A 26,238-nucleotide genomic window follows, 5' to 3' on the forward strand; every position below is an offset into this window, starting at 1 on the left:
AATATTGATCCTAGATATGTAAAGGTATCTACTTTGTCAAAAGTATTGTTCGATAGTTTAATGCATCCAAAATTTGCCTGTATTTAGTACATAAATTTCGTTATATACCCGTTTCACTGCAGGCTTTGTAATCTTACTTTCTGATCTTTCGTCGTAGTATAACGATGTATACTCATTTTGTCATACCGATTTTTCATATCAGACTCCTGTAACGGGATTATGATATTCACGTCTATTGAGAACCACTTACGTGATTAAATGTAATACTTACCTAATTAATTTTCCGGAATAAAACCCTTTGGAAAAAGTCGAACTTTCAATTTCTTGTCCCGATTTATTCAAAGTACGTCATATGGTGATCATAGTATTTGACATTAGAGTACCTTATTTTGTGTGTGTTGTTCCGTCTGTCTGATTGCATTATTACCAAGGCCCGGAAGTTGGGAAAAAATCCTCTTTTTTTTACAAGTGCCCGAAGACGAGGCTTAACATAATATATGTTCATTTTGGATTGTCGTAGGTCAGAAAATGTTGGATTTTATTTGTCTTTTTTTTTTTTTTTTTTTGCCTTTTTCAGCTTTTTTTTTTCGTGTGTGTGTGTGTCTTTTTATTGATTTTTTTTTAAGCTTTTCATGGGTCTTAACGGCTTTTTCTGCACTTCATTTTTCGACAATAAATTTATGGCCATTAACTCGAATCACCAGCACCTTTCAAACATCTTTTCTTTAGTAAAGAAAATTCAAAAGATAAGACATTCTTTAACGACTGGACTGATAATACCAGATCTGCAACAATCATAAGTCAGATGATGAGGCGTAACAATGTCCTACAGCAAGGGGGATGAGGGTGGAGAAGTTTCCTTATTTTAGTTTGTACAGTCCGCAGCAAAAAACCTGCAACATGAGCATGTAAGCTTATTGTGACACGACGAAGTCTTTTGCTCCAAAATAAGTGTGCAGGGGACAGGGTGGAAAAAAATCGTGATTTTTTTTAAAAAATCATTTTTCTTGATTTTTTTTTTATTTAAATCGATTTTTTTGATTTAAATCAAATCTTTCTCCTCGTATAATACAAGTCACAAACTGAAGAAAAAGCATTAGGAATTAGTATTAAATGCAAATTATGCCATTCAAGTGAAAGTATTTGGGGTTGAATTTTGAATTATCCCCAATCGTTAACCTATATCAATCCGAAACAATGTTTCTTAACCCTTTTAAATTATGGCTCTTTTTAAAGCTAAATTATAGACTTTCAGTCAAGCAACTACAGCATCATCCCTATTTATCCTAGGATCATGGTACATACATCACTCTCTTTAGAATAGAAGAGCTTTTGAAACGGTAACATTCACATTTCCCTATCATGTCCCTGAAGCGGGAAATTTTGAGGGTAATCGTCATTTTTTTTTTACTTTTTTTATAAAAAAATTTTGATCCTCTCTGGATTTCCCTGTGTTAACGCACAGATCACAAAATCAACTGGGAAATACTAAGGGGTGTACTAAATGTGTACAAAATTTCAAGCTTCTGTCTTGAGTAGTAAGGGTGAGGAAACTATGTAACAATGAGCTAAGAATGTACCCACAATGCCCCAGATAACCCGGATGTAATATAAAAATTTCCTCAGACATCCCTATTTATCCTAGGATCATGATTTGTACATTATTCTCTTCAGAATAAAATACATTTTCAAACAGTACCCTTCAAATATCTCTATCATGTATTTGGGGCGGGTAAATCACGAGAAAAACGAATTTTCTATTATTTTTTTTTTTAATTTTTACATCTGTGGACACCTCCCCCTGTTTTAAGGCAGAGATCTGAAACAAATCTGAAAGATACTGAGGGGTGCACTGAGTAAATGTGCAAAATTTCAATCTTGTAGTTGCAAAAGTAAGCCCGCGAAAAATAATAATCCCCAAATACCTCAGATTCCCGTATAAAACAGGATCTCATGTAACAGTTTTCTGAGACACCCCTATTTATCCTAGAAGCATAGTACGTACATCATTTTCTTCAGAATAGAACAGCCTTTCAAACGGTACCATTCATATGTCTCCATCTGAGACGGGAAAATCACGAAAAAAGCCATTTTTTGTTAAAAATATCCTTTTTTAAAAACATTTTTGCCCCTCTGGAACCCGCTGTTTCCACGCAGAGATCTGAAAATTATTAAGGGGTTCACTGAACGAGTGTGAAAAATTTCAGTCTTCTGAATGCAAAATGTAATCCGCCAAATAATAATAATAACACGCATAACAAAAATATATCTTTTTAAATTTATGACGTTATCAGACACTATGCCTCAATGCAGAAAAGCGTGAAATCATATGTAACGTGTTCTAAAATGCTCCCAGTCTTGAAGAAAACGAAGTAAAATGCCTTATTGGTACTTTTTTAATCGAATAATGAAGACTCTACCCTATCACCTAAAAATAGGTAATATAATTTAAAAGGTTAAGCATTAAGGAAAAAGTACAGTAACGTTTATCAAAATGACACTTTTTATCACAAAAGTTACTGATATTTGGCAGGGGCCTATTTTTATTGGCAGGGCAGCGCCAAAAAACTCAGAACTAGCTTTGCGGCATGAAATACATAAACTTCGCCTAAAGTTATTAAAAAAAAAAAAAAAAAAAAATGGAGAGGGGATAGGACCCCTCTAAATACGCCCTATTATCTGGGAACAAACAAACAGACACGCACAAAAAAGAATTTTCGTCTTAAATGTCGATGATGATTTCCCCGTTGGAATAATTAACGATTTTAAAACCCAAACCCAATGTTACGAAAAGAAGAAAGTAGGATTGCTCCGTTACCTGTTCAAAACGGGATTTTTCCTAATCATCCTCTGTATGACACTTGTTTTCATACTATACTGTACATTTGAGTATCATTGTATTATGATTATTAACTTCCATAATCGAAATAACAGAACAGAAACCGGACTTGACTTATTTTCACTTTAAATTAATTTATTTCGGAATTCGATTTAAATCAATGATTTTATTTTTAAAAATCAAATGATTTAAATCTTGATTTATATCGTGATTTTAATCAGACTGATTTAAACCAATCCACCCTGGCAGGGGATGGCGCCAAGGTTTCTCCTGGCGTGATTCATGCCACTTAGACGTTATGTTGATTCCCTGCGCTGTTAGGCATAGTTTTACAATTAACTTACATGCTCATGGTGCTTGTTTTTTTTTTTTTTTTTTTTTTTTTTTTTTGCTGCGGACTGTACTTCAGTTTGTGAAAGAACAGACCGTTAACCGACCAGAAGTTTGTATTTCTTGAGCATTATATTCGTTAAATATGTAATTCTAATTAAATTGGGTCTTATTTTTACGTCCTTTTTTCCAGTTTTTAGATCTTTTTTTAGGTATCTTTATGTCTACTTATAGGTCCTTTTTAGGCAGTTTTATGTCTTTAACTTCCGAGCCCTAGTTATTACTGTTATAGAGACCTTCAAAATTTTGATTCTCGTGATGTTGTAGCGTCCTTAGTTTCTAATATTTCATAATAATTGCTTTCGTTAAATATGTAGAATTGAAGTATATTGAATAATCGGAAGTGTTGCTGTTTGGAAAAAAAAAAATCTTTACGTTCTGTTGGAAACTCCTATAATCTGGTGGTATTGCAGAGTATGTCAAACGTCTCCCGGCCGGTAGTGCGTCATACAGAATTTGAGCGTATCCTTTCTATTAACGTTAAAAGTTACGAGGTACTTTTGAAGATAAACGGTCTACCCTATATAGATAAAAATAGCTATTGTCCGTTTGTTTTTTTAAAGAAAAGAGGTGAATCGTTTCTCTATTTCTGGTTCTGAAAATATCTTGAAGGAACTGTTTACATTGCTTTAATGAAAGAAGGAAACAGCCAGTTTCAACTTGTTTTTACACACCAAATCCTCTCTGGCTGCGAATTCAACAATACACAAAAAGTGAGAAAATGCGTGACTGGACCGCGACTCGAATCCGTGATCTTCGGCGTACCGTGGCGATGCGTTAACCACAATGCTACCCAGTCCACTCCCAGAACAACGATGCAGACTGGAAGAGTGTATGGCTAATCTCGGAGCGGACTGGGTTGCATAGTTAACGCATGGGCACAATACGCCGAAGATCCCGGCTTCGAATCCCGCTCCAGTCATGCATTTTTTCACTCTTTGTGTATGATCCATATACGTATTTAAGATATAAGATCATAAGCCAGGATAGTTAAGACAAAAGAACCTTGCCATTGATATTTTGCTTAACAATTCTTCTGTATAGAAAGAAACGTCTTGAAATAATAAAGATATATGTGGAAGGCAAGTAAGGATTCTGCTACATGAGAACTTCTAAAACATTTGGCAGATAGTACAGTATGGTATAAATGAAGGTGTCAAATTAAATGCAATACTTACTGAGTGCTTTTACATACATACTGAACTTCATAGTTAAACATAGAAAATGATAACTTAAGTAAAACATGGGACGACATTAAAGACGAATATAAACAAAAATTCAATTATTGCACCAGTTTGCTAATTATTTTCAATATAGTTAATGAATTCTATTAACTAACTCATTCTATGGCCTATGCAACCCAAAGGTTCGATACCACATTCACAAGATTTCTCCATTGACTTCTGTCCTTAGTCAGCTACATCCAGTATTACTATTTCTGTGAAATTCCTCTCAATATTGTCCTACCGTTTAAGGCTTCCTATTTTCTTCCATCCTGGCTACATGGCCTGCTCACCTGAGCCTCCCAGACTTAACTACCCGAACACTGTTAGATAAATGGTATATATTATTATAAAATAACCGCCATTGTCGTCCCTCTTGGGTTCGAATAAATTCGAACTTTATTTTCAAATACTTTTAGTCTGCATTCTTCCCTTAAAGTAAGCAACCATGTTTCGGAACCATACAGCAGAACAAGCACATTTATTATTTTATGTACAAAGTGAGCGGAAATTAATTCCCTATAGAATTTTTTTTATACTTTTCTTTTTTAATATTTGGGCCAGATTTCATGAAAAAAAGAGAAAAAAGAATTTTGTTTATTATAGTAGTAGGATTGTGATGAATTGCTAAAATTCCACGTAAGTACCACCATTATACGGTTGGGGATGTTTGCGAGACTTCAGCGGTAGGTTTTCACGGACTTGGAAGTCACGTCATTTTTATAGTCGAAAACTCAACTCTTCATTCAAAAGAGTTCGGGATTGTACATCGGTTTAAACTACTGCCGCGAGATGCTTGTCTTTGAGATTTCTGAGGACTTGGAGCAGGGTGGATTGATTTAAATCAGTCTGATTTAAATCACGATTTAAATCAAGATTTAAATCACTTGATTTTTTTAATAAAAATCGTTGATTTAAATCGAATTCCTAAATAAATTAATTTAAAATGAAAATAAGTAAAATCCCGTTTCTGTTCTGTTATTTCGATTATGGAAGTTAATAATCATAATACAATGAGACTCAAATGTACAGTATAGTATGAAAACAAGTGTCATGCAGAGGATGATTAGGGAAAATCCCGTTTTGAACAGGTAACGGAGCAATCCTTTCTTCTTTTCGTAACATTGGGTTTGAGCTTTAAAATCGTTAACTATTCCAACGGGGAAATCACCATTGACATTTAAGACGAAAATTCTTTTTTGTGCGTGTCTGTTTGTTTGTCCTCAGATAATAGGTCGTATTTAGAGGGGTCCTATCCCCCTTTTTTTGTTAATTTTATAACTTTAGGCGAAATTTATGTATTTCATGCCGCAAGCTGGTTCTGAGTTTTTAAAAATAGGCCCCTACCAAATATCAGTAACTTTTGTGAAAAAAAACGTGTCTTTTTGATAAACGTTGTTGTACTTTTTCCTTAATGCTTAAGCCTTTTAAATTATATCACCTATTTTTAGGTGATATGGTAGAATCTTCATTATTCAATTTAAAAAGTACCAATAAGGCATTTTACTTCGTTTTCTGTAAGGCTGGAGGCATTTTAGAACACGTTACATGTGTTTTCACGCAGGGTTGGCTGGTTTAAACCATGCAAAAAACGAAAAATGTTTGTAAAAGTGTAAGTTTTCGTAAAACCTTCAACACACACATTAGTGGGTTATCGCATGTCACTCCCGCATATTATTCCTATTATATTCAAATTTAAATTCCCCATTCATTACTCAAAGAAATTAGCCCTATACTACAAAAGCAACTTTTTTGTAAGGTTATGAATGTTTCTTTTGTGATTTTTTTAATAGTTTGTTATTATTGTTATGCAATTGCAATCAAAGGAAAATTCTAAATATTGTATCGTTTTAGTAATGTTTACTATTGATAATATACATCAAAATATCGTACTTTGGGAAAGGGGGGTCATGCAAACCCCCCGAGAGGCATTTACTGAAATCAGAAATATCTTTGGTATCTATTTATGTATAAATGGGTCAGAGCCAAAGTTGACTCAAATAATTTTTATTTTTATTCACTTTTCTTACTGATATGAAAATTACGTCGTTGTATTTCTTTAACTTGGACTAATCAAAGTCGTAGTGAACTAATTTGGACTAAATTAGTTCTGTACTCTGCAGTATTTTGAAACTGTCCATATGTAATTCTGTATAATGGTTTCAATTGTGCAATTGTTTATCTTTTTGTCCTTCTGAAATGACTCTTGACAATTAGACAATTATATTAAAAATATGTAAAGATCAGTACAACGTATCAGGAGTCCTTCGTGAGTGAGTCGGCAGACGTATCGCATTTGCGGCCAATTAGTCCAGTTTTCAAGTTCAAATGGAGGACAATTTGTTTCGGATGTAAGAGACGAGAAACAGTTTGGACTCCGCTTTAAGCTTATGTGATCCGTTCCAGCACAACCCGGTTGTTGCATAATAACACCAAAGTGAAACAAACTTATTTCTGTTCATATGTGATATAAATACATAGAGTAAATTATTTAATTAAAAAAACTGGTTTAAACCAAAAAACAGGTTTAAACAAAAAAACTGATTTTTTTTTTTCCAATAAAAACCATGGTTTTTGCCTACCCTGCCACGCCTTTCTGCGTTGAGGCATAGCGTGATGATGTCATAAATTTAAAAAGATACTTTTTGTTATGGGTATTATTATTATTATTATCTGGCGGGTTACATTTTGCATTCAGAAGACTGAAATTTTGCACATTCGTTCAGTGCACCCCTTAATAATTTTCAGATGTTTTCAGATCTCTGTGTGGAAACAGCGGGGTCCAGAGGGGCAAAAATGTTTAAAAAGGGATATTTTTAACAAAAAATACCTTTTTTTCGTGATTTTCCCGTCTCAGATGAAGACATATGAATGGTACCGTTTGAAAGGCTGTTCTATTCTGAAGAAAATGATGTACGTACTATGCTCCTAGGATAAATAGGGATGTCTCAGGAAACTGTTACCTGAGATCCTGTTTTATACGGGAATCTGCTGTATTTGGGGAATATTATTTTTCACGGGCTTACTTTTGCACCTATAAGATTGAAATTTTGCACATTTACTCAGTACACCCCTCAGTATTTTTCAGATCTCTGCCTTAAAACAGGGGAAGGGGCCACAGAGGTATTTTTTTTTTTAAAAAAGACATTTTTAACAGAAAATTCCTTTTTTCGTGATTTACCCGCCCCAGATACATGATGGAGACATTTGAAGGGTACTGTTTGAAAATTTGTTTTATTCTGAAGAGAATAATGTACAAATCATGATCTTAGAATAAATAGGTATGTCTGAGGAAATTTTTATATTAAATCCGAGTCATCTGGGGCATTGTGGGAATGTTCTTAGCTCATTGTTAAATAGTTTCCTCACTCTTACTACTCAAAAGAGAAGCTTGAAATTTTGTACACACATTTAGTACACCCCTTAGCATTTCCCAGTTGATTTTGAGATCCGTGCTGTAACACAGGGGTATCCAGAGAGGACCAAATTTAAAAAAAAAAAAAGTTTAAAAAATGCCGATTACTCTCAAAATTTCCCGCTTCAGGGACATGATAAGGAAATGTGAATGTTACCGTTTCAAAAACTGTTCTATTCTAAAGAGAGTGATGCATGTACCATGATCCCAGGATAAATAGGGATGGTGATGTAGCTGCTTGACTGAAAGTCTATAATTTACCTTTAAAAAGAGCCATAATTTAAAAGGGTTAAGAAACATTGTTTGGGATTGATATAGGTTAACGATTGGGGATAATTCAAAATTCAACCCCAACACTTTCACTTAAATGGCATAATTATCATTTAATACTAATTCCTAATGCTTTATCTTCAATTCGCGACTTGTATTATACTAGGAGAAAGATTTGATTTTAATAAAAAAAATCGATTTAAATCAAAAAAATCAACAAAAATGATTTTTATTAAAAAAATCATGATTTTTTCCCACCCTGACTTGGAGTGAACATTTCCTGAAGCACTCGCACATTTTCTTCCTTCTTGCATGTTGAGGGATGCCCTCATCTCCTAATATCTGGTGCAAAACCTGTGTCAATTAGCTTCGAATGGCAAATCTTTATGGTCTTTGCATCTACCAAGGTACGAAGTCCTTTCACATTTCGCTATTGTCTCTGAACTCGTATCACGGATTTACATATTTGGTACTATGATGCCAGCTGAGCCTGCTCACTCAAAGTTAGACGCTGCACCATAGTCCGCCACTGACACTTCAATATAAATGAGACATCATGACATATAGATGACATAAATGGAATATTATGTAATTAATTCTATCATTGTAAGAAACAATATTTTTTTTTTTTTTTTTTTTTTTTTAAAGTTTGTTAAATATTGAAAAAGTTATACCGGTAAACAATTTTCAACAGGGAGTTATTTCCCGCCATTCCTAATTTTAAGCCTCAAATTCCTCGACAGAAATCGTAATGATAAAAATGTTTGTACTGAATAATAACACGAATTTATTGCTTTCGATCGACATTTTTTTTTCTCTTAATGTTAATTTTATATATTTGGAAGATTCACTATGTCGAAAGTATTACGTAACATTTTAATCCATCCATAGTTCGTAATATTACAGTAAATTTCTATGTATTTAGTTTTCTCTGTATTTCTCGGAGTACTTCCGTTCCTTTCCACTTTCTCATTCCATCATCATTCACTTGCTTTATCATCTCCCTTAGCCTAAATGCATATGTGTGGGACGTTAAACTAAAGATTTCTCTTCGTTTGAAATATTGATTAACTCAAAACCAGATTATATTAATTAGCTATTAGGAGATCTGATACACTATGTTCATATTACCTACTACTTAGGCCTATTTTCGTTTAATTTTTTTCAGGAAATTCAGGGGAAGACAGAGAAATCTTCTAAAGTTGCCTACTGTCATAGAAGAATTAGAAACACTAGCAGCTTCCAGAGAAGAAAGAAGGGGTCACTACATGATTCACGCTCCTACAGGTGACGGCAACCGATATCTGGTTTTCGCTGTAGCGGAAAGTCTCAAGATACTGAAGAATCAAAGAATCAAATTTGTGGTATGCAGATGGGGCATTTAAAGCTAGACCCGTACTTTCCTGTCAACTATACAGAATCCGTATTTCACTTAGAAATGTGATTCCTGTGGTTTTCGCTCTTTTACAGAGGTCATCGAAGGAGGCTTACGTGAGATTATTAAATGTGGTAGCAAAAAAGTTTTTCCATGCCCAGCCTACATCCGTGACTCTTGACTTAGAGTTGGCTGCAATATTGGGATATGAGGAAGTGTTGAACTGAAGAGCAGAAGTTTGTCTCTTCCATTTCTCGCAAGCTATATTTAGAGAACTAAAAGTCGAGGGATCGCAGATTAGGTGTAGTATAAACCTGACTTGGCATTTTACAGCTGAATTATTATCGCCTTGGCTTTCCCCTCCCCGCTTCAAATATAGTATGCAGATTCGGGGTTTAGCGGACACACTAGAAGGATCTTAACCAGTACCGGAGTACTTCTAATAGATGTTTACTGAAACGCATGTTGTAAGAACAACACGACTACAGCCGAGGTAGGTTAATTTATCATAGGTGTTTACTTATATATTTCATAAAAGAATTAAATAATCATTTAATAAAAACTTATTATTTAGTATTATAGTGGTTTTGGTACACAACAAAAAAGTGGGGTATTAATACAATTCAGTTTTAACATGGCTAGTAGTCCCAACTAGACTTCTACTTTAGCACATTATTTCAACAGCAGAGGTACGGTGTTGTGGTTAACGAGGGTCTGGTGTTACCGGTTTGACACAGAATCGGTTTGTTTCAACCTTTCTGTTTTCCTTTTTTAATTTTTTAATCCAGTAGCTAAACCTGGACGGAAAAAAAGTTTCTTATTTACCTGTCCAGTCGACCCAAACTTCTAATTAGGGATGGGCAAAACCGGAAACCGGTTTCTAGGAAAACCGAAATCCAAAAAAACGACATTTCGGTTTTCTCCAAAACCTATTCGGTTTTTCACAGGAATCTTTTTCAGTTTCGTCCAAAAGCCGGTTCGGTTTTTCGTCGTAACTGGTTTCGGTTTTCTCCAAAACTCGGTTCCGTTTCACACCAGAGTAGAGTTTCCTTTGATCTCCGAAAACCGGATCCGTTTACAACAAAAGCAGTTTTGTTTTTAGACATATTGGTTTTTAAGCATGTCGGTTTCGGTCTACACTTCCTTATTATGAACTGAACCGGTTTTGTAGAAAACTTATACCGGTTTCGGTAAAAAAGCGAACTGGTTTTGGAGAAAGCCGAAACCAGATTCGGTGAAAAAATGAACCGGTTTTGGAGAAAAACGATAACCTGGTTCGGCGAAAAACTTTTTTTCACTTCCACCACTACTTCTAATATCACGTGTTCTTCATTTACCCGTATCTCATCATGATAATAAATATTACAACATTGTTTGAACTCGTATTTTGTAATATTATGTGCGCCTCAAAATGATGTCATGGTGGCCCATTATAACACTTTTTCGATTAAAGAGCTCCGTCTCCTTGATTGCCGTTTGAAGAGATGATTTCCGTAAATTAAGTGGTTCATTAAAAAAAAAAAAAAAAAAAGAAAGAAAAAGAAAAAAGAAAGATATTTTACGACGGATTGCTGCTCGCACAAATTCATCGCATTTTTCGTCCAATTAATATCTGAATCACTGTATTTTCTTTTAACGGGGAGTAAAAGCCTTGCCCCTAACCAATTTCTCTTCTCGAACACTGTACACGCTTGGAGCAGGAAAACCAGTGAACTTAAATTCCACTTGGCAGTTTGCTACACTTCTGGAAAATATATTGAATATTGAAAATCATTTTTTTTTTTAATTTCCGCTTGTCAAAGGATTTCTTTTTTTTAACGACATGAAATGGATACTCCACCACGATTAGTGAGGGTAGGTTAGGTTAGGGTACATGTTTACAACATCTGCTTGGTGCTTCCAGTATATGTAGGTTTCCAACTTTTTTTTTTTCGTTCATGCTATCCTACTTTAGATATCCATACTTGAATTCGTTTGGAAGGGCTTAACCGTTATGTGATGTATGTCGAGAGTATATATGCAGCTAAAAGGACAGCGCAAACAACACGAGCCAGCCTGTGGTGGGTGCCAGGGCTGGCATTTTTTTTTTTTTTTTTTTGAAAAACAAAAAACCCGGGTTTTGTTTTACATAATTTGCTCCATATATTTATATTACATATGGACAGAAATAAGTTTTTTTTTTTCGCCTTGGTATTATTATGCAACAACGGGATTATGCTGGAAGGGGCCACATAAGCTTAAGGCGGAACCCAAACCGCTTCTCGGCTTAAATCCGAGAGAAATTGTCCTCTATTTGGACTCGAAACCGGGACTAATTCGCTACAGATGAGATCGAGTCTGCCAACTCACTCACGAAGGATTCCTGATAAAAATACTTGTATGATCTTTACATACTTATTAATATAATTGTCAAGAGACATTTCAGATGGAGAAAAAGATAAATAGTTGCACAAGTGAAACCATTATACAGAATTATATATAAACCGGGGAACTCCTGCCTTAGCCATCGGGAAAATCGTTTTAAGATCAACGTATCATAATCAGTACGCTAAAACTGAGGTATTAAATTGTTAATTTACTATGTAGATATCATTCAATAAAATTGAAACTGAAAGTCCAATCCAAGCTAATGTTGTAAGCTACGTAGGCAGTCGATAAATTTTGCCCATTTCTATCAATATATTTAAGCAACCTTGGCTTCTTTATAAAACAAGAGCCATTAAGGCAAGCAGACATAACAATTTGGTTTCGTTTCGTATGTTTAATCCTAACATCCTTATGTAATACCGAGGTTATCAAGAAGAAGAATTTCGCTTAAAGTGACATCCAAATCGCTACTTGGTTTACACTTGAAAGAAATGTTATGGTTCGACCGAGAATTGAACATGGGACGCCTTGATTAAAAGGGTGAAAAGGACATAAAGCTAATGCAAATGGTTTGATATATGGAAACGTCACCATGAAGTTCACACGATTTAAAGCATTTTTTTCTGTTGAAAAAGAGGCTGATTTAAACCAGCCAACCTTGGTGGCCACTAAAAATTGTTTCTAACCCGCATAGTGGTATGGCAAAGCTGGTGGTCCCACACGGGGATGTTTCTGTAGGGAGCAGGTGCGTCATCGACGGTTGACATGCCCTTGTTGGTAGTGGAAGCACACTGTGTTCCTTATGTTACAAGGTGCCTTTGTGTCGGACAGCTTTATCATCACGGATCATGACTTAGCATATTACATTTACACACGAATTCAGTTCAACATGGTTTCTTATGGACTATTACGTGCTTAAAAGCATACAGTTCCGATTATGATTTTTAACATTAATAGAGATGTCTGAGGTTGGATCCCCATGTATTTTAATTACTTACGTATTCCTTTCTTGAGATACAGCTCCTTCGTGGCTAAGCGGTTAGCGTACGCCTTTGGCGTGGGAGACCTGGGTTCGATTCCCGGCGGGAGCTCATGTGGTTCGAATTCTAATTTAATCAGTACGTCCCGTCTCATATAGGCTCGCTGCTGAATTGGACGTTAAACTCAAAATCAACTCAACTCCTTTCTTGAGATAACATTCAATTTTTTTGTAAATTCCAGTAAGATATATGAATACCTAAAATAGAATAACACATTTTTTTTGTTTTTTATGTTTATTGCTCTTCTATTTGGGAGTATGTTACTTCCAAAAAGTAATGAAAATGTGAACAAAGATGATGCCGTATAAATAGTATTAATAAATAAACTATGCCGACAAACTGTAAGAAGTGATTCCCTTCATTTATCTGTACTCCGTCTGCTGCACTGTGAATTGACAGAGAAAGACTGATTAAAGGGATTGTGCAATCATCGCCATGAAAATCGCACCAAAGCTCGCCTTCCTTACGAATGGAGCCGTTGTGTCCGGTCCTGCGAGGAACTACAATCCGGCTATGTGTTACTATGGCCTGAAGTAATTAAGGGTTTTCTGTTTCTGCGGCACGAAATACATATAAAGTACATAGAGTTCGCCTAAAATTAACTAACTAACTCCATAGCCTATGAAACCCGAAGGTTCAATGCCGCGTTCACAAAAGCTCTCCACTGACTTCTATCGTTAGCCAACTGGATCCAGTTTCTACTTTGTATTCCTATCTCTGTGAGATTCATCTTAATATTATCCTGCATCTGCGCCTAGGTCTTCCTAGTGGTCATTTTCCGATTGGTCTTCCAGTTAAGACTTTGTAAGCGTTCCTACTTTCCATCCTGCCTACATGACCTGCCCTGGCCTAATAAATAAACTATGTGAACAAAGGAAACCGGTTTGTAGGAAAAACGACATTTCGGTTTTCTCAAAACCTGTTCGGTTTTTCACAGGAATCTTTTTCAGTTTCCTCCAAAAACCGGTTCGGTTTTTCGTCGTAACTGGTTTCGGTTTTCTCCAAAACACGGTTCGGTTTCACACCAGAGTAGAGTTTCCTTTGATCTCCGAAAACCGGATCCGTTTACAACAAAAGCAGTTTAGACATATGTTTTTAGACATATTGGACATATGTCTAATGGACATATTGGACATTAGACATATGTTTTTAGACATGTTTTTAGACATATTGGTTTTTAAGCATGTCGGTTTCGGTCTACATTTCCTTATTATGAGCTGAACCGGTTTTGGAAAAAACTTAAACCGGTTTCGGTAAAAAGCGAACTGGTTTTTGGAGAAAACCGAAACCAGATTCGGTGAAAAAACGAACCGGTTTTGGAGAAAAACGATAACCGGGTTCGGCGAAGAACTTTTTTTTAACTTCCACCACTACTTCTAATATCACGTGTTCTTCATTTACCCGTATCTCATCCTGATAATAAATATTACAACATTGCTTGAACTCGTATTTTGTAATATTATGTGCGCCAAAAATGATGTCATCGTGACCCATTATAACACTTTTTCGATTAACAAACTCCGTCTCCTTGACTGCCGTGTGAAGAGATGATTTCCGTAAATTGAGTGGTTCATTAAAAAAAAAAAAAAAAAATACGACGGATTGCTGCTCGCACAAATTCATCGCATTTTTCGTCCAATTAATATCTGAATCACTGTATTTTCTTTTAACGGGGAGTAAAAGCCTTGCCCCTAACCAATTTCTCTTCTCGAACACTGTACACGCTTGGAGCAGGAAAACCAGTGAACTTAAATTCCACTTGGCAGTTTGCTACACTTCTGGAAAATATATTGAATATTGAAAATCATTTTTTTTTTTTTTTTTAAATTTCCGCTTGTCAAAGGATTTCTTTTTTTTTAACGACATGAAATGGATACTCCACCACGATTAGTGAGGGTAGGTTAGGTTAGGGTACATGTTTACAACATCTGCTTGGTGCTTCCAGTATATGTAGGTTTCCAACTTTTTTTCTTTTTTTTTCTTTTTTTTTTCGTTCATGCTATCTTACTTTAGATATCCATACTTGAATTCGTTTGGAAGGGCTTAACGGTTATGTGATGTATGTCGAGAGTTTATATGCAGCTAAAAGTGCAGTGCAAACAACACGAGCCAGCCTGTGGTGGGTGGCAGGGCTGGCATTTTTTTTTTTTTAAACCAAAAAACCCGCGTTTTGTTTTAAATAATTTGCTCCATGTATTTATATTACATATGGACAGAAATAAGTTTTTTTTTTTTTCGCCTTGGTATTATTATGCAACAACGGGATTATGCTGGAAGGGGCCACATAAGCTTAAGACGGAACCCAAACCGCTTCTCGGCTTAAATCCGAGAGAAATTGTCCTCTATTTGGACTCGAAACCGGGACTAATTCGCTACAGATGAGATCGAGTCTGCCAACTCACTCACGAAGGATTCCTGATAAAAATACTTGTATGATCTTTACATACTTATTAATATAATTGTCAAGAGTCATTTGAGAAGGAGAAATAGATAAACAGTTGCACAAGTGAATCCATTATACAGAATTATATATAAACCGGGGAACTCCTGCCTTAGCCATCGGAAAAATCATTTTAAGATCAACGTATCATAATCAGTACGCTAAAACTGAGGTATTAAATTGTTAATTTACTATGTAGATATCATTCAATAAAATTGAAACTGAAAGTCCAATCCAAGCTAATGTTGTAAGCTACGTAGGCAGTCGATAAATTTTGCCCATTTCTATCAATATATTTAAGCAACCTTGGCTTCTTTATAAAACAAGAGCCATTAAGGCAAGCAGACATAACAATTTGGTTTCGTTTCGTATGTTTAATCCTAACATCCTTATGTAATACCGAGGTTATCAAGAAGAAGAATTTCGCTTAAAGTGACATCCAAATCGCTACTTGGTTTACACTTGAAAGAAATGTTATGGTTCGACCGAGAATTGAACATGGGACGCCTTGATTAAAAGGGTGAAAAGGACATAAAGCTAATGCAAATGGTTTGATATATGGAAACGTCACCATGAAGTTCACACGATTTAAAGTATTATTTCGTTGTTTTTTTTTCTGTTGAAAAAAAGGCTGATTTAAACCAGCCAACCTTGGTGGCCACTAAAAATTGTTTCTAACCCGCATAGTGGTATGGCAAAGCTGGTGGTCCCACACGGGGATGTTTCTGTAGGGAGCAGGTGCGTCATCGACGGTTGACATGCCCTTGTTGGTAGAGGAAGCACACTGTGTTCCTTATGTTACAAGGTGCCTTTGTGTCGGACAGCTTTATCATCACGGATCATGACTTAGCATATTACATTTACACACGAATTCAGTTCAACATGGTTTCTTATGGACTATTACGTGCTTAAAAGCATACAGTTCCGATTATGATTTTTAACATTAATAGAGATGTCTGAGGTAGGATCCCCATGTATTTTAATTACTTACGTATTCCTTTCTTGAGATACAGCTCCTTCGTGGCTAAGCGGTTAGCGTACGCCTTTGGCGTGGGAGACCTGGGTTCGATTCCCGGCGGGAGCTCATGTGGTTCGAATTCTAATTTAATCAGTACGTCCCGTCTCATATAGGCTCGCTGCTGAATTGGACGTTAAACTCAAAATCAACTCAACTTCTTTCTTGAGATAACATTCAATTTTTTTGTAAATTCCAGTAAGATATATGAATACCTAAAATAGAATAACACATTTTTTTTTGTTTTTTATGTTTATTGCTCTTCTATTTGGGAGTATGTTACTTCCAAAAAGTAATGAAAATGTGAACAAAGATGATGCCGTATAAATAGTATTAATAAATAAACTATGCCGACAAACTGTAAGAAGTGATTCCCTTCATTTATCTGTACTCCGTCTGCTGCACTGTGAATTGACAGAGAAAGACTGATTAAAGGGATTGTGCAATCATCGCCATGAAAATCGCACCAAAGCCCGCCTTCCTTACGAATGGAGCCGTTGTGTCCGGTCCTGCGAGGAACTACAATCCGGCTATGTGTTACTATGGCCTGAAGTAATTAAGGGTTTTCTGTTTCTGCGGCACGAAATACATATAAAGTACATAGAGTTCGCCTAAAATTAACTAACTAACTCCATAGCCTATGAAACCCGAAGGTTCAATGCCGCGTTCACAAAAGCTCTCCACTGACTTCTATCGTTAGCCAACTGGATCCAGTTTCTACTTTGTATTCCTATCTCTGTGAGATTCATCTTAATATTATCCTGCATCTGCGCCTAGGTCTTCCTAGTGGTCGTTTTCCGATTGGTCTTCCAGTTAAGACTTTGTAAGCGTTCCTACTTTCCATCCTGCCTACATGACCTGCCCTGGCCTAATAAATAAACTATGTGAACAAAGGAAACCGGTTTGTAGGAAAAACGACATTTCGGTTTTCTCAGAACCTGTTCGGTTTTTCACAGGAATCTTTTTCAGTTTCCTCCAAAAACCGGTTCGGTTTTTCGTTGTAACTGGTTTCGGTTTTCTCCAAAACTCGGTTCGGTTTCACACCAGAGTAGAGTTTCCTTTGATCTCCGAAAACCGGATCCGTTTACAACAAAAGCAGTTTTGTTTTTAGACATATTGGTTTTTAAGCATGTCGGTTTCGGTCTACATTTCCTTATTATGAGCTGAACCGGTTTTGGAAAAAACTTAAACCGGTTTCGGTAAAAAGCGAACTGGTTTTTGGAGAAAACCGAAACCAGATTCGGTGAAAAAACGAACCGGTTTTGGAGAAAAACGATAACCGGGTTCGGCGAAGAACTTTTTTTTAACTTCCACCACTACTTCTAATATCACGTGTTCTTCATTTACCCGTATCTCATCCTGATAATAAATATTACAACATTGCTTAAACTCGTATTTTGTAATATTATGTGCGCCAAAAATGATGTCATCGTGACCCATTATAACACTTTTTCGATTAACAAACTCCGTCTCCTTGACTGCCGTGTGAAGAGATAATTTCCGTAAATTGAGTGGTTCATTTAAAAAAAAAAAAAAAAAAAAAAAAAAAAAAAAAAAAAAACGACTGATTGCTGCTCGCATAAATTCATCGCATTTTTCGTCCAATTAATATCTGAATCACTGTATTTTCTTTTAACGGGGAGTAAAAGCCTTTCCCATAACCAATTTCTCTTCTCGAACACTGTACACGCTTGGAGCAGGAAAACCAGTGAACTTAAATTCCACTTGGCAGTTTGCTACACTTCTGGAAAATATATTGAATATTGAAAATCATTTTTTTTTTTTTAAATTTCCGCTTGTCAAAGGATTTCTTTTTTTTTAACGACATGAAATGGATACTCCACCACGATTAGTGAGGGTAGGTTAGGTTAGGGTACATGTTTACAACATCTGCTTGGTGCTTCCAGTATATGTAGGTTTCCAACTTTTTTTTTTTTTCGTTCATGCTATCCTACTTTAGATATCCATACTTGAATTCGTTTGGAAGGGCTTAACCGTTATGTGATGTATGTCGAGAGTATATATGCAGCTAAAAGTGCAGTGCAAACAACACGAGCCAGCCTGTGGTGGGTGGCAGGGCTGGCATTTTTTTTTAAACCAAAAAACCCGCGTTTTGTTTTAAATAATTTGCTCCATGTATTTATATTACATATGGACAGAAATAAGTTTTTTTTTCGCCTTGGTATTATTATGCAACAACGGGATTATGCTGGAAGGGGCCACATAAGCTTAAGGCGGAACCCAAACCGCTTCTCGGCTTAAATCCGAGAGAAATTGTCCTCTATTTGGACTCGAAACCGGGACTAATTCGCTACAGATGAGATCGAGTCTGCCAACTCACTCACGAAGGATTCCTGATAAAAATACTTGTATGATCTTTACATACTTATTAATATAATTGTCAAGAGTCATTTGAGATGGAGAAATAGATAAACAGTTGCACAAGTGAAACCATTATACAGAATTATTTATAAACCGGGGAACTCCTTCCTTAGCCATCGGGAAAATCGTTTTAAGATCAACGTATCATAATCAGTACGCTAAAACTGAGGTATTAAATTACTAATTTACTATGTAGATATCAATCAATAAAATTGAAACTCTAAGTCCAGTTCAAGCTAATGGAAGCTACGTAGGCAGTCGATATATTTTGCCAATTTCTATCAATATATTTAAGCAACCTTGGCTTCTTTATAAAACAAGAGCCATTCAGGCAAGCAGACATAACAATTTGGTTTCGTTTCGTATGTTTAAGCCTAACATCCTTATGTAATACCGAGGTTATCAAGAAGAATAATTTCGCTTAAAGTGACATCCAAATCGCTACTTGGTTTACACTTGAAAGAAATGTTATGGTTCGACCGAGAATTGAACATGGGACGCATTGATTAAAAGGGTGAAAAGGACATAAAGCTAATGCAAATGGTTTGATATATGGAAACGTCACCATGAAGTTCACACGATTTAAAGCATTTTTTTCTGTTGAAAAAGAGGCTGATTTAAACCAGCCAACCTTGGTGGCCACTAAAAATTGTTTCTAACCCGCATAGTGGTATGGCAAAACTGGTGGTCCCGCACGGGGATGTTTCTGTAGGGAGCAGGTGCGTCATCGACGGTTGACATGCCCTTGTTAGTAGTGGAAGCACACTGTGTTCTTTATGTTACAAGGTGCCTTTGTATCAGACAGCTTTATCATCACGGATCATGACTTAGCACATTACATTTACACACGAATTCAGTTCAACATGGCTTTTTTATGTACTATTACGTGCTTAAAAGCATACAGTTCCGATTATGATTTTTAACATTAATAGAGATGTCTGAGGTAGGATCCCCATGTATTTTAATTACTTACGTATTCCTTTCTTGAGAAGGCCTCAGCTCCTTCGTGGCTAAGCGGTTAGCGTACGCCTTTGGCGTGGGAGACCTGGGTTCGATTCCCGGCGGGAGCTCATGTGGTTCGAATTCTAAGTTAATTAGTACGTCCCGTCTCATATAGCCTCGCTGCTGAAAGGGACGTTAAACTCAAAATCAACTCAACTTCTTTCTTGAGATAACATTCAATTTTTTTGTAAATTCCAGTAAGATATATGAATACCTAAAATAGAATAACACATTTTTTTGTTTTTTATGTTTATTGCTCTTCTATTTGGGAGTATGTTACTTCCAAAAAGTAATGAAAATGTGAACAAAGATGATGCCGTATAAATAGTATTAATAAATAAACTCTGCCGACAAACTGTAAGAAGTGATTCCCTTCATTTATCTGTACTCCGTCTGCTGCACTGTGAATTGACAGAGAAAGACTGATTAAAGGGATTGTGCAATCATCGCCATGAAAATCGCACCAAAGCCCGCCTTCCTTACGAATGGAGCCGTTGTGTCCGGTCCTGCGAGGAACTACAATCCGGCTATGTGTTACTATGGCCTGAAGTAATTAAGGGTTTTCTGTTTCTGCGGCACGAAATACATATAAAGTACATAGAGTTCGCCTAAAATTAACTAACTAACTCCATAGCCTATGAAACCCGAAGGTTCAATGCCGCGTTCACAAAAGCTCTCCACTGACTTCTATCGTTAGCCAACTGGATCCAGTTTCTACTTTGTATTCCTATCTCTGTGAGATTCATCTTAATATTATCCTGCATCTGCGCCTAGGTCTTCCTAGTGGTCGTTTTCCGATTGGTCTTCCAGTTAAGACTTTGTAAGCGTTCCTACTTTCCATCCTGCCTACATGACCTGCCCTGGCCTAATAAATAAACTATGTGAACAAAGGAAACCGGTTTGTAGGAAAAACGACATTTCGGTTTTCTCAGAACCTGTTCGGTTTTTCACAGGAATCTTTTTCAGTTTCCTCCAAAAACCGGTTCGGTTTTTCGTTGTAACTGGTTTCGGTTTTCTCCAAAACTCGGTTCGGTTTCACACCAGAGTAGAGTTTCCTTTGATCTCCGAAAACCGGATCCGTTTACAACAAAAGCAGTTTTGTTTTTAGACATATTGGTTTTTAAGCATGTCGGTTTCGGTCTACATTTCCTTATTATGAGCTGAACCGGTTTTGGAAAAAACTTAAACCGGTTTCGGTAAAAAGCGAACTGGTTTTTGGAGAAAACCGAAACCAGATTCGGTGAAAAAACGAACCGGTTTTGGAGAAAAACGATAACCGGGTTCGGCGAAGAACTTTTTTTTAACTTCCACCACTACTTCTAATATCACGTGTTCTTCATTTACCCGTATCTCATCCTGATAATAAATATTACAACATTGCTTAAACTCGTATTTTGTAATATTATGTGCGCCAAAAATGATGTCATCGTGACCCATTATAACACTTTTTCGATTAACAAACTCCGTCTCCTTGACTGCCGTGTGAAGAGATAATTTCCGTAAATTGAGTGGTTCATTTAAAAAAAAAAAAAAAAAAAAAAAAAAAAAAAAAAAAAAAAAACCGACTGATTGCTGCTCGCATAAATTCATCGCATTTTTCGTCCAATTAATATCTGAATCACTGTATTTTCTTTTAACGGGGAGTAAAAGCCTTTCCCATAACCAATTTCTCTTCTCGAACACTGTACACGCTTGGAGCAGGAAAACCAGTGAACTTAAATTCCACTTGGCAGTTTGCTACACTTCTGGAAAATATATTGAATATTGAAAATCATTTTTTTTTTTTTAAATTTCCGCTTGTCAAAGGATTTCTTTTTTTTTAACGACATGAAATGGATACTCCACCACGATTAGTGAGGGTAGGTTAGGTTAGGGTACATGTTTACAACATCTGCTTGGTGCTTCCAGTATATGTAGGTTTCCAACTTTTTTTTTTTTTTCGTTCATGCTATCCTACTTTAGATATCCATACTTGAATTCGTTTGGAAGGGCTTAACCGTTATGTGATGTATGTCGAGAGTATATATGCAGCTAAAAGTGCAGTGCAAACAACACGAGCCAGCCTGTGGTGGGTGGCAGGGCTGGCATTTTTTTTTAAACCAAAAAACCCGCGTTTTGTTTTAAATAATTTGCTCCATGTATTTATATTACATATGGACAGAAATAAGTTTTTTTTTCGCCTTGGTATTATTATGCAACAACGGGATTATGCTGGAAGGGGCCACATAAGCTTAAGGCGGAACCCAAACCGCTTCTCGGCTTAAATCCGAGAGAAATTGTCCTCTATTTGGACTCGAAACCGGGACTAATTCGCTACAGATGAGATCGAGTCTGCCAACTCACTCACGAAGGATTCCTGATAAAAATACTTGTATGATCTTTACATACTTATTAATATAATTGTCAAGAGTCATTTGAGATGGAGAAATAGATAAACAGTTGCACAAGTGAAACCATTATACAGAATTATTTATAAACCGGGGAACTCCTTCCTTAGCCATCGGGAAAATCGTTTTAAGATCAACGTATCATAATCAGTACGCTAAAACTGAGGTATTAAATTACTAATTTACTATGTAGATATCAATCAATAAAATTGAAACTCTAAGTCCAGTTCAAGCTAATGGAAGCTACGTAGGCAGTCGATATATTTTGCCAATTTCTATCAATATATTTAAGCAACCTTGGCTTCTTTATAAAACAAGAGCCATTCAGGCAAGCAGACATAACAATTTGGTTTCGTTTCGTATGTTTAAGCCTAACATCCTTATGTAATACCGAGGTTATCAAGAAGAATAATTTCGCTTAAAGTGACATCCAAATCGCTACTTGGTTTACACTTGAAAGAAATGTTATGGTTCGACCGAGAATTGAACATGGGACGCATTGATTAAAAGGGTGAAAAGGACATAAAGCTAATGCAAATGGTTTGATATATGGAAACGTCACCATGAAGTTCACACGATTTAAAGCATTTTTTTCTGTTGAAAAAGAGGCTGATTTAAACCAGCCAACCTTGGTGGCCACTAAAAATTGTTTCTAACCCGCATAGTGGTATGGCAAAACTGGTGGTCCCGCACGGGGATGTTTCTGTAGGGAGCAGGTGCGTCATCGACGGTTGACATGCCCTTGTTAGTAGTGGAAGCACACTGTGTTCTTTATGTTACAAGGTGCCTTTGTATCAGACAGCTTTATCATCACGGATCATGACTTAGCACATTACATTTACACACGAATTCAGTTCAACATGGCTTTTTTATGTACTATTACGTGCTTAAAAGCATACAGTTCCGATTATGATTTTTAACATTAATAGAGATGTCTGAGGTAGGATCCCCATGTATTTTAATTACTTACGTATTCCTTTCTTGAGAAGGCCTCAGCTCCTTCGTGGCTAAGCGGTTAGCGTACGCCTTTGGCGTGGGAGACCTGGGTTCGATTCCCGGCGGGAGCTCATGTGGTTCGAATTCTAAGTTAATTAGTACGTCCCGTCTCATATAGCCTCGCTGCTGAAAGGGACGTTAAACTCAAAATCAACTCAACTTCTTTCTTGAGATAACATTCAATTTTTTTTGTAAATTCCAGTAAGATCTATGAATACCTAAAATAGAATAACACATTTTTTTGTTTTTTATGTTTATTGCTTTTATATTTGGGAGTATGTTACTTCCAAAAAGTAATGAAAATGTGAACAAAGATGATGCGGTATAAATAGTATTAATAAATAAACTCTGCCGACAAACTGTAAGAAGTGATTCCCTTCATTTATCTGTACTCCGTCTGCTGCACTGTGAATTGACAGAGAAAGACTGATTAAAGGGATTGTGCAATCATCGCCATGAAAATCGCACCAAAGCTCGCCTTCCTTACGAATGGAGCCGTTGTGTCCGGTCCTGCGAGGAACTATAATCCGGCTATGTGTTACTGTGGCCTGAAGTAATTAAGGGTTTTCTGTTTCTGCGGCACGAAATACATATAAAGTACATAGAGTTCGCCTAAAATTAGCTAACTAACTCCATAGCCTATGAAACCCGAAGGTTCAATGCCGCGTTCACAAAAGCTCTCCACTGACTTCTATCGTTAGCCAACTGGATCCAGTTTCTACTTTGTATTCCTATCTCTGTGAGATTCATCTTAATATTATCCTGCATCTGCGCCTAGGTCTTCCTAGTGGTCGTTTTCCGATTGGTCTTCCAGTTAAGACTTTGTAAGCGTTCCTACTTTCCATCCTGCCTACATGACCTGCCCTGGCCTAATAAATAAACTATGTGAACAAAGGAAACCGGTTTCTAGGAAAAACGAAAATTCGGTTTTCTCAAAACCTGTTCGGTTTTTCACAGGAATCTTTTTCAGTTTCCTCCAAAAACCGGTTCGGTTTCACACCAGAGTAGAGTTTCCTTTGATCTCCGAAAACCGGATCCGTTTACAACAAAAGCAGTTATGTTTTTAGACATATTGGTTTTTAAGCATGTCGGTTTCGGTCTACATTTCCTTATTATGAGCTGAACCGGTTTTGGAGAAAACTTAAACCGTTTTCGGTAAAAAAGCGAACTGGTTTTTGGAGAAAACCGAAACCAGGTTCGGTGAAAAACGAACCGGATTTGGAGAAAAACGATAACCGGGTTCGGCGAAAAACTTTTTTTAACTTCCACCACTACTTCTAATATCACGTGTTCTTCATTTACCCGTATCTCATCCTGATAATAAATATTACAACATTGCTTGAACTCGTATTTTGTAATATTATGTGCGCCTCAAAATGATGTCATCGTGACCCATTATAACACTTTTTCGATTAACAAACTCCGTCTCCTTGACTGCCGTGTGAAGAGATGATTTCCGTAAATTGAGTGGTTCATTAAAAAAAAAAAAAAACGACGGATTACTGCTCGCACAAATTCATCTAATTTTTCGACCAATTAATATCTGAATCACTGTATTTTCTTTTAACGGGGAGTAAAAGACTTGCTCCTAAACAATTTCTCTTCTCGAACACTGTACACGCTTGGAGCAGGAAAACCAGTGAACTTAAATTCCACTTGGCAGTTTGCTACACTTTTGGAAAATGTATTGAATATTAAAAATCATTTTTTTTTTAATTTCCGCTTGTCAAAGGATTTCTTTTTTTAACGACATGAAACGGATATTCCACCACGATTAGTGAGGATAGGTTAGGTTAGGGTACATGTTTACAACATCTGCTTGGTGCTTCCAGTATATGTAGGTTTCCAACTTTTTTTTTTTTTTCGTTCATGCTATCCTACTTTAGATATCCATACTTGAATTCGTTTGGAAGGGCTTAACGGTTATGTGATGTATGTCGAGAGTATATATGCAGCTAAAATGACAGTGCAAACAACACGAGCCAGCCTGTGGTGGGTGGCAGGGCTGGCATTTTTTTTTTCAAAAACCAAAAAACCCGGGTTTTGGTTTTAATAATTTGCTCCATGTATTTATATTACATATGGACAGAAATAAGTTTTGTTCGCCTTGGTGTTATTATGCAACAACGGGATTATGCTGGAAGGGGCCACATAAGCTTAAGGCGGAATCTAAACCGCTTCTCGGCTTAAATCCGAGAGAAATTGTCCTCTATTTGGACTCGAAACCGGGACTAATTCGCTACAGATGAGATCGAGTCTGCCAACTCACTCACGAAGGATTCCTGATAAAAATACTTGTATGATCTCTACATACTTATTAATATAATTGTCAAGAGACATTTCAGATGGAGAAAAAGATAAATAGTTGCACAAGTGAAACCATTATACAGAATTATATATAAACCGGGGAACTCCTGCCTTAGCCATCGGGAAAATCATTTTAAGATCAACCTATCATAATCAGTACGCTAAAACTGAGGTATTAAATTATTAATTTACTATGTAGATATCATTCAATAAAATTGAAACTGAAAGTCCAATCCAAGCTAATGTTGTAAGCTACGTAGGCAGTCGATAAATTTTGCCCATTTCTATCAATATATTTAAGCAACCTTGGCTTCTTTATAAAACAAGAGCCATTCAGGCAAGCAGACATAACAATTTGGTTTCGTTTCGTATGTTTAAGCCTAACATCCTTATGTAATACCGAGGTTATCAAGAAGAATAATTTCGCTTAAAGTGACATCCAAATCGCTACTTGGTTTACACTTGAAAGAAATGTTATGGTTCGACCGAGAATTGAACATGGGACGCATTGATTAAAAGGGTGAAAAGGACATAAAGCTAATGCAAATGGTTTGATATATGGAAACGTCACCATGAAGTTCACACGATTTAAAGCATTTTTTTCTGTTGAAAAAGAGGCTGATTTAAACCAGCCAACCTTGGTGGCCACTAAAAATTGTTTCTAACCCGCATAGTGGTATGGCAAAACTGGTGGTCCCGCACGGGGATGTTTCTGTAGGGAGCAGGTGCGTCATCGACGGTTGACATGCCCTTGTTGGTAGTGGAAGCACACTGTGTTCCTTATGTTACA

General features: G+C 36.4%; 1 long non-coding RNA gene across 4 annotated transcripts in view; it reads left to right on the plus strand.

Annotated features, from left to right (window-relative positions):
- LOC145674374 (uncharacterized) overlaps positions 1 to 26,238 on the plus strand; it is a 212,882-nt gene that overhangs the window by 11,313 nt on the left and 175,331 nt on the right. For all 4 annotated transcript variants that reach the window (XR_014128911.1, XR_014128910.1, XR_014128909.1 and 1 more), the window contains exon 2: positions 9,306 to 10,005. This is a non-coding gene — a long non-coding RNA (uncharacterized LOC145674374). The remainder of the gene's footprint in view (positions 1 to 9,305; positions 10,006 to 26,238) is intronic.

Source organism: Thermobia domestica, chromosome 17 (genome assembly GCF_964235325.1).
Source record: "Thermobia domestica chromosome 17, izTheDome1.hap1.1, whole genome shotgun sequence".
NCBI classification, from domain to species: domain Eukaryota; kingdom Metazoa; phylum Arthropoda; class Insecta; order Zygentoma; family Lepismatidae; genus Thermobia; species Thermobia domestica.